The following is a 9,526-nucleotide window of genomic DNA, read 5'->3' on the forward strand; positions in this document are numbered from 1 at the left end:
GAAGTTAATTTACTAGCATATCTAATTACCTTAATCAACATTAATTCCCATCAATTACATATAAAAATAAATCAAACACCTTTAACTTCCATGGTTGCCGAAATTGCAGTCCATCAAATACACCTCCAATTCTTTAAATTTCTCAACCATTCAACTCATCCCAACATTAATTCAAAGTTTAATTAAGCAAGGAAGAGAAAATGGACACTTGCCTTTCTTGAGCTTGCTAAAACCTCATCAAATCTCCTTCTTTTTGCTGCCAATATCCTTCCCAAAGTGTGGTGATCAACTTTAATGAAGTGAGTTACAAGAATCATGGCTTGAAAATGAGAAGATGTAGCTCTTGCATGAAACGGCCATGGTGGTTTAAGGGAGGAATTGAATTCGGCTAAGGAAAGATATGAGGAAGAAGAAGACACTTAGTGGTGCAATCTATCCTCTAATGGCCTTATATACCCCACAAATCATTTAATTAATTAATTAAATAAATCAAGTTTCAATATTTCCATTTATCACCTCTTATTTTTCCCTAATTACATTTTATCCATAATTTCATTTTTCATGTGATTTTAAAATTTAATACCACTTATTTTTAATGGACATTTAGGTCAAAAGTCAACTCTAGGTGTCAAATGACCAAAATGCCCCTCTCTAGGTCATATTCGGACTTTTTTAGTAATACAGATTTAATTCCTAATCCGACGGTTCCTTGAATTTTCGTGTTTATCTGTACCGATTAACTAAATTTCCTTTGACATTTTTAATGTCATTATTACTTCGATAAATCTTTAATTAGGTCTCAAAAATTATTTTCTAGGGTTCCCCGCGGTCCTAGGGTCAGCAATTGTCTTCGCTGTAACTTCTCGGTGTGGTCACCCATCGCTACGGTTCCGGCTCATTTAACCTAGTTACATTTCATCTCTTTTATTTTTCTCTTAATTTTTCTTATCATTTATTCCATCATTTTATGCCTCCTCACTATCATTTAAATGTAGTTCCAGACATCCTGACTGTTCGGACCAAAATTAGTCACCGAAACAGTCAAATGTATGAACTAGCTAAAGTGAGGGTGTTACAAGAATGTTCTTGAGTATTCCCACAAGATATTTAATAGACCGGTTAGCCAATTGCAATAAAATTGTTGTGGGTTTTAGTTCTCCGACTTCCAACTTTGGGCATATTGATAGAGGCATTAAACTCACACTTGCCTTAAGATTACAGAGGGCTTTATCTATTTTCTTATCGCCAATGAGACAAGGTGTGGAAAAGCTTCCTGGATCTTTCAGCTTTGGAGGCAGTTTATTTTGTAGTATGGCGCTACATTCCTCTGTTAGAGCAACAATCTCATAATCTTCCAGCTTTCTTTTCTTTGATAGAATTTCCTTAAGGAATTTGGTATTGGATGGCATCTGAGAGAGTGCGTCAGTGAAGGGAATGTTGATATAGAGTTTCTGTAAAACTTCTAAAAACTTCCCAAACTGCTTGTCCAATTTGGCTTTCTCAAATCTCTAAGGAAAAGGTAAGGGAGGCTGATATGGCTCTGGTAGCTTCTTTTTCTTCCTTATTTCCTTCTCTTCATCCTTCTTGGCTTCTTCTGCTTTCTTCTTTGCTTGGCTTTCAGATTTTTCAGAGGTTTCCCCCGTTGGCTCTTCCTCTGACTGTTCTAAAATTCTTCCACTTCTCAATGTAACTGCCTTACAATGCTCATTTAGGTTCATCTCTAGTTGACTAGGCAGTTTACTAGAAGCTTTGCTAGAAGACGTTACTTACTGAGCAGTTTGATTTTCAAGCATCTTATTATGGGTGGCAAGTTAGTCCATTCTGGAAGCTAACTATTTGATCATATCATTTTGCTGTTGCTGGGCTGCTAGGAAACTTTCTATCATTGATTCCATAGTCAACCTTGATTTAGGCTGTTGGCTTTGAGGGAGTGGCAGTGGCTGTGTAGGGTTTTATCCCTTATTCTAAAATCCCGGGGGTGCTGGTGGTCTGTACCTTTACTATTTGTTCATTGGCTGGTTCTATGAATTTGACCATGAGAAATTTGGGTGGTTCCTCCATCCAGGGTTGTATGTATTTGAATATGGATTATGGGGCTGTCTCTGGTTAAAGTTCCCTCCATTATTCACATAGTTCATCTATTCTGTGGGGAGTTCATTGAAGCTGTTATACTCTGAACCCATGCATCCTCCTCCATAGCTGTCATCATGTTGACTGTTCATCCCTATTGCATTGGCCTGCATTTTATCAAGCCTCTTTGTGAGCTGGTCAAATTGAGCATTTATCATGCATAGGGCATCCACTTTTAGGATTCCTACTGCTCTCCTTATATTTCCCCTTTCATTTGACCACTCGTAGTTGTGATATGCGACCCTCTCCAGAAGTTCAAGTGCTTGATCTACTATTTTCTCCATTAGGTCACCTTCTGCTGTTGAATCTACTGTGCTCCTTGTAGAGGGCAGTAGCCCATTATAGAAGTTCTGAACCAGGAGCCAATCTTCTATGCCATGGTGCGGGCATTCTCTCTGTAGGTCCTTATATCTCTCCCATGCATCATAGAGTGTTTCACCTTCCCTTTGCCTAAAGGTGTTGAGTTTAACACTCAACCTTGCAGTCTTTGTAGGTGGGAAGTATCCTGCTAGAAAAGTTTACGAGAGGTCTTCCCAAGTGGTGAATGTTCCAATTGGTTGAGAAAGTAACCACTTTCTTGCTTTGTCTCGAAGGGAAAATGGAAATGCTCTGAGTCTTATGGCTTGATCAGAGACCCCATTCATCTTGAATGTGCCACAAAGGGTAAGAAAGCACTGGAGGTAGTAGTGCGGATCTTCTGTTGGTGAACCCCAAACTAGGTCTGTTGGATCATCTGGAGCCATGCCAGTTTTAGTTCAAAATTGTTGGCATCCACTGTGGGTATTGTAACACTAGGTTGGAATCCTTGCATGGAGAGAGCTTCGTAATCCTTCAAGAGTCTCGGCCTATTGTTGTTATTGTCGGCCATATTTGGGATTTCTAGATTTCCTTGATCTTATCCTTCACATTTCCTCTCCCTCTTGATAGTTCTTAGAGTTTTTTCTATGTAACACCTTCACTGTATCCATTCCGTACATTCTACTGTTCTGGTGACCTGTGTTGGTTCGAAAAGTTAGAATGTCTGAAAAAATATTTAGACTAAAGTAAGGAGCCATAATTAACAAAAATATTAATAAGAAAAATTTAGAAAACATTTTAGAAATAAAATACAACCAAGTTAAGTGAGCTGGTGCCTTAGCGATGGGTAACCCAGTGGGAAGTTGCGGTCCTCGCAACTAGGAGCCCTAGACAGGGGAGAAAATTTATAAAATAATTTTTGGAACTCCAGGGAAGAGTCATTGAGGTTTCTATGGCATTAGAATGCCAAGAAAATGCTTAGAAAAATTTTTCAATTGGTACAGACAATTTTTGTTTGTTAAGCTAAACAGAAGGTATTTTGGTCATTTAAACTTCAGAGGCAATTTTTGGCCAACTTGTCCAGTTAAGTAAATAATTATTATGACATAAAATGTGAATAAATATTGTTAAAAATTGAATTGAAAATGAGTAGAAAAGAAAAAAAAAAGAAAAATGAATTAAATGGGAAATATGACATCACATGATGTCATTAAGAAGGCCTCCACCAATCACAACTCAACAAGACAATTAAAAAGAGATAAAATGGGAAAAAAATGAAAACAAAATTTTCCATTCATCTTCTTCTTTAGCCGTTTCTCCCTTTTCTCTCCTTTCACCATTGTTATTGCAAACTTCTCACTAGAAATTCTCTTAAAAAATCACCATAAAACCTGACACTCTCTTAATAAAAAATTTCCTTTACCACTAGAGCAAGCCTTGGATAGCAATTTAAAGACGAAAAAGAAAAATTTTGGCAAGCTTGGGAGCAGCTCCAACAAGGTTAGTGTCCAATCTCTTAGCACTTTTACTTGATTCATGCTTAATGCCATGAGATAAGTAGAAAATGTAAGAAAAACAAAACAAAAATTATGTGTATCCATCCCTATAAATTTCAATAGCCTAGGGTTAGTTAGGGTTTGATGAATTTACTTGAAGTAAATTGTTTATGAGCTGCCCATAGCATGAGATGAGTGCTTGAACATGATTGTGTAAGTGAAATGCAAGTATAGTGCATGAAAGAACTTGAGAACTTGGATATTTGAATAACATTAGGGTTTGCTCATGCAATGGTATGTTAACCTTATAATGGTCAATTAGTGACCATTTGAATGTGTGTGAAGAGAAATTAAAGTGAGTAAGGATGTTGGAGTGGAACTTAGGCATGCTGCCCTTGGTGACCTGCAGGACTGGTTATGCATCCAGCAGGTTTGGGTGGCTATAAATGGAGTTGTAGAGGTTTAATTGGTGAAAGGGCAATTGGACATGAAACTAGACACATAATGGCACAACTTTAGTGAAGAAAACTTGCCCAGAAAACCAAACCAAGTTGACCTAAAAATTGCCCTAATTTGGGTGACTTACATTCTGCCTGGGCAAAATGACCAAATGAATAGTATTCATTTATTTGGTCATAACTCAGTGTAGAGAGGTCCAATTGACTTGAAATTTTACCAACAGCAAGCTGAGACATAGCTCTACAATTTTCATGAAGAAAACAAATCCAAATTTTGACCATAACATGTCCAAAAACTGACCTGAATCAGTATGCAAAACTTGTAGAATTGGTTCTGCCCAGAAAAATCTAGAAAATTACAATCCGGCCAGTTATGGTGTTGAGGCCATAACTTGAGTTACAAAACTCTAAATGGAGTGATTCATAAAACGAAATGTAACTAGACATAATGAGGAACAACTTTCATGAAGACAATTTTGCTAAATTCCTACTGTACAAATGACCAATATAACAGTAAACTTAGTGCTTAAAATCTGAAAATTGTGAATAACTAACACTAAGCTTTGAAATGGAATTGGCAACCAATGCCAACAACTTTGGAATGAAAAATGTGGTATGTTGGTGATATTTGAACCAATATACCCATTAACTATTAAAAAGTCAACATTTTAGTTGACTAATGAAATGAATAGTAACTTTACATATAAAGTACAAATATTCAAGAAATGACTTTGTAATATGCCCTAGTAGGCTTAATGTGATTGGTTTGGATAGGTTGGCATGCCAATAGGGTTTTGATAGCAGTACTACGTATGATGTATGGCTTCATGCCATTCTGTGATGTGATAGCCTATGGCTATACTGATTATGATGTTAACTTGGCTTTATGCCTTATTGCTTTTATGGCTTATTAGCCATTCTGTTTGCACACCGGGAGACACATTGTGATCAATGGTGTGACGGCCCGAGGTACCTGCTACCCAGTGCTAGTTTACCCGTTTATCCAGTCCGATCAATTTGTATAGGTTACTTGTGCATGGAAAAGTATAACTGTAATTGAACTTATTATTAAAGAAAATAAGGAAATAAAATATCAAGATAAAGATCAAGAATGATTACAATAAAACATAAAGAAGCTCAAAATCATCAAGAACACAATTAACAAAATGCATGAAGAAGTTAATATCATAAAATGTAATTAGCCCTCGACTAAACAATAAGTTAGTAATTATTCATTTCTTATGAACACAATAACTAGGAAATTATTACTTTTATTTGCATATTATATTTTCTTGTATTATTTGCACCACTAAGCTTTATGCTTAGCGCGTCGCTTTGCAACGCGTAGGTACTGAAGATTTGGAGAGATGGCCCAGTACACCACAGATTGGGTAAGGCCATCCACAGTTCTGCATGGTGTCCGTGTCACCTCACAGACTACAGTGCATTGATAGGACATTAGGTCCCATTTTGTATTTTTTGATTTTTGTAAGCTTTGTAATTAAACTCTTATTTTATCATGTATATTTGAAACCTATGTAATATAATTTTGTATTAATGTAAGTATTTGTAACTTTGTGTTTATATATAACATATGAGAATTTATTTATGATTTGAGCCTGATGATGATGTGAAATGAATGAATGACAAATGGAGGAATTGTTAAGAAATTGTTGTAAATTGATGTGATATAAATGGAGATTGAGAATGATTGGAAATTATTGGAAGTATTTTTCACAGGTTCCGAAGAACTGTTTTCTCCATTTTTAGTCTGCACTCTGCCGGATTTTCTATAAAATTTTCGGAGCCGCAAATTAATTTATAATTTCAATAAATGATCTAAATGAGATCAATTTTATAAATTTCACTTAATAACTATAATAAATAAATTAAGAACTGATAAATATCAATGAGATAAGTTATGGTGTTCTGGTACACTGTGTGGCATATCTTGCTCGACTACACTGTAGACGGGTAAGGGGTGTCACATTTAGTGGTATCAGAGCACGGTTTAGGCGTTTCTGTGTCTAGATAGAGTCCATACCATGCATTGCATTTGTAAGAGTCGAGGTGACACTAATGCAGATCTGTTTGTCTTTCTTATTTTGATTAGGATATGGACCCCACGTTACAGAGAGCACTAGATAAGGAAGTGGAGAGTCGTGCTCCACCTATAGCTGAGACTGAGGGCCAGGGAGAACCTGCTTCACCAGCACTAGTAGTGCCTGCATAGCCTCCTCCGCCTATGTTTCAGCAAATGGCTGAATTCTTCAGACAGATGGCTGGGGTTATGCCACCACCACCAATTTCATAGCAGAAATCCCATCTGGAAAAACTGAGAAAATTTGGGGCTGTGGACTTCATTGGTAAGAAAGAAGATGACTCGATGGCGGCTGAGAATTGGCTAGACCGTACTATAAGAGTATTAAACCAACTACATTTCACCCCAGAGCAGAACTTGGAGGGTGTTGTGTCTCTACTTCAAAATGATGCCTATCAGTGGTGGGACACTATATCTAGTGAGGTCCAGCCAGAGTTGATAACTTGGGATTTCTTCCTTGCTGAATTTAAGAAGAAGTATGTGGGAAGTATGTACCTAGAAGACAGGAGGAGAGAATTTATTAACCTGAGGCAGAGACAGCTATCAGTAGCGGAGTATGAGAAGGAGTTTGTCAGACTAAGCCGCTATGGAAGAGAGATAGTCCCCACAGAAGTAGAGAGGTGCAGAAGGTTTGAAGAGGGGCTAAATGACAACATTAAAATAATGATCACTGCCTTGGGGATTATAAACTTCACAAAATTAGTTGAAGCTGCACTGAAAGTGGAAAGGGTCAGAGTAAGTGAACTAAATAAGAAAGATAGGTAGCGTAAGAGGAAATTTGGACCAGGGCAATCAAGTATACCGACTGATAGTAAGAAGTTTAAAGGTTCTGGTTCACAAGATCAGACACAGGGCCAGAGAGGCCAGATTGAAATATCTATAGCTAGCTCCCCTGGCATAATAACAAGGGGATCAGCCCTAATGCTTGAATGTATGCACTGTGGTAGGACACACAGAGGGGAGTGTCGATTGTTAACTGGAGAGTGTTTCAGGTGTGGGGCTATGGATCATTTCATAAGAGATTGCCCTTAAAGGAGTTGTTCAATAGCTCCAGTACAAGTTGATAGACCTGCCCCTATAGTTCAAAGGGTAAAAGATCGGGTAGAGTAGAGATGGCTGACATTTCATAGAGATTGTTTCTAAGACAGTTGAAAGGCCCGAAGTCAGGGTGGCACCACAGGTATATGCTATAGAAGCTCAGGAAGAGCCAAACCCAGACGCTGATGAGGCGATACAAGGAAGTGAAGAAATAAGGAGGTAGCAACTCCACGATTACTTAAGTCAGGTAAATTTCGAGGACGAAATTTAAATTAGAGGGGAAGAGTTGTAACACCCTCACTGTATCCATTCCATATATTCTACTGTTTCGGTGACCGGTGTCGGTCCGGACAGTTAGAATGTCTAGAAAAATATTTAGACTAAAGTGAGGAGCCATAATTAACACAAATATTAATAAGAAAAATTTAGAAATAAAATATAACCAAGTTAAGTGAGCCGGTGCCCTAGCGATGGGTAACCCAGTGGGAAGTTGCGATCCTTGCAACTAGGAGCCCTAAACCAGTGAGAAAATTTATAAAATAATTTTTGGGACTCCAGGGAAGAGTCATTGAGGTTTTTATGGCATTAGAATGCCAAGAAAATGCTTAGAAAAAATTTTCAATCTGTACAGATAATTTTTGTCTGTTAAGCCAAATAGAGGGCATTTTGGTCATTTCGCCTTCAGAGGTGATTTTTGGTCGACTTGTCCAGTTAAGTAAATAATTATTATGACATAAAATGTGAATAAATATTGTTAAAAATTAAATTGAAAATGAGTAGAAAAGAAAAGAAAAATAAAAATGAATTAAATGGGAAATATGACATCACATGATGTCATTAAGAAGGCCTCCACCAATCACAACTGAACAAGACAATTAAAAAGAGATAAAATGGGAAAAAATGAAAACAAATTCTGCCATTCATCTTCTTCTTCAGCCGTTTCTCCCTTTTCTCTCCTTTCACCATTGTTATTCCAATCTTCTCACTAGAAATTCTCTTGAAAAATCACCATAAAACCTCACACTCTCTTCATAAAAAATTTCCCTTACCACTAGAGCAAGCCTTGGACAGCAATTTGAAGAGGAAAAAGAAAAATTTTGGCAAGCTTGGGAGTAGCTCCAACAAGGTTAGTGTTCAATCTCTTAGCACTTTTACTTGATTCATGCTTAATGCCATGAGATAAGTAGAAAATGTAAGAAAAACAAAACAAAAATGATGTGTATCCATCCCTGTAATACCCTATTTGCATAGCATGGTATATGTTATTGTTCTGGTGACCGGTATCGGTCCGGATAATTAAGAGGATTAGAATTATGTTTAAGATACCTAGTTAAGCCCTGAACACAAATAATTAGTAATTGTCAATTAGTTAAGTATAAATAAGAAAAACAGAACATAAGAAGTTAAATGAGCTGAGAGTCACAACGATGGGTGACCTTCTCGGGAAGGATTGCGAGGTCGATTTAAACTCGAATTTCGAATCGTAAAATGTGATGCCGCTATCCTTAGGACTATTGCGAACACAGTGAAAAAGGGAAATCACGAAAAAGAATTATTAAGCTAATCAAATAATTAGGTCAGGAAGCCGAAAGAAATATTGAATTATTTGCAAACCGGATTGAACCGGCGAGGGGCAATTTGGTCAATTGACCCTGAGAGCTGACTCCTGACCTAATTGTTAAATAAAATAGGAGAAAAGAAAATTTCGGGATCGAAAATTAAATTAAAGAACTAATAAAAAAATAAATAAAAAAAAAGAAAATGAAAAAGGTGAAAAGAGATGACATCATGCATGACATCATGCATGATGCCATAATTATTATAATTAAAATTTATTTAATTTAAATTTGTGGCCTTACTAACTCATAAAAGAAAAGGAAAAAAAAAAAGGGGACTTCATCTTCCATTGCCGTCTCTCTCTCTCCCAAGTTCTCTCTCTCAAATTTTCCTCCATGAAAGCTTATTTTTAAGCTTTCTAAACACTAAATTCCACCATAAATCCTTTA

General features: G+C 36.8%; 1 pseudogene; it reads left to right on the forward strand.

Annotated features, from left to right (window-relative positions):
- Positions 1–2,502: 2,502 nt before the first annotated feature.
- Positions 2,503–2,597, forward strand: LOC131178157 (small nucleolar RNA R71; annotated as a pseudogene).
- The last annotated feature ends 6,929 nt before the right edge of the window (positions 2,598–9,526 follow it).

This window comes from Hevea brasiliensis, chromosome 2 (assembly GCF_030052815.1).
Source record: "Hevea brasiliensis isolate MT/VB/25A 57/8 chromosome 2, ASM3005281v1, whole genome shotgun sequence".
Taxonomy (NCBI): domain Eukaryota; kingdom Viridiplantae; phylum Streptophyta; class Magnoliopsida; order Malpighiales; family Euphorbiaceae; genus Hevea; species Hevea brasiliensis.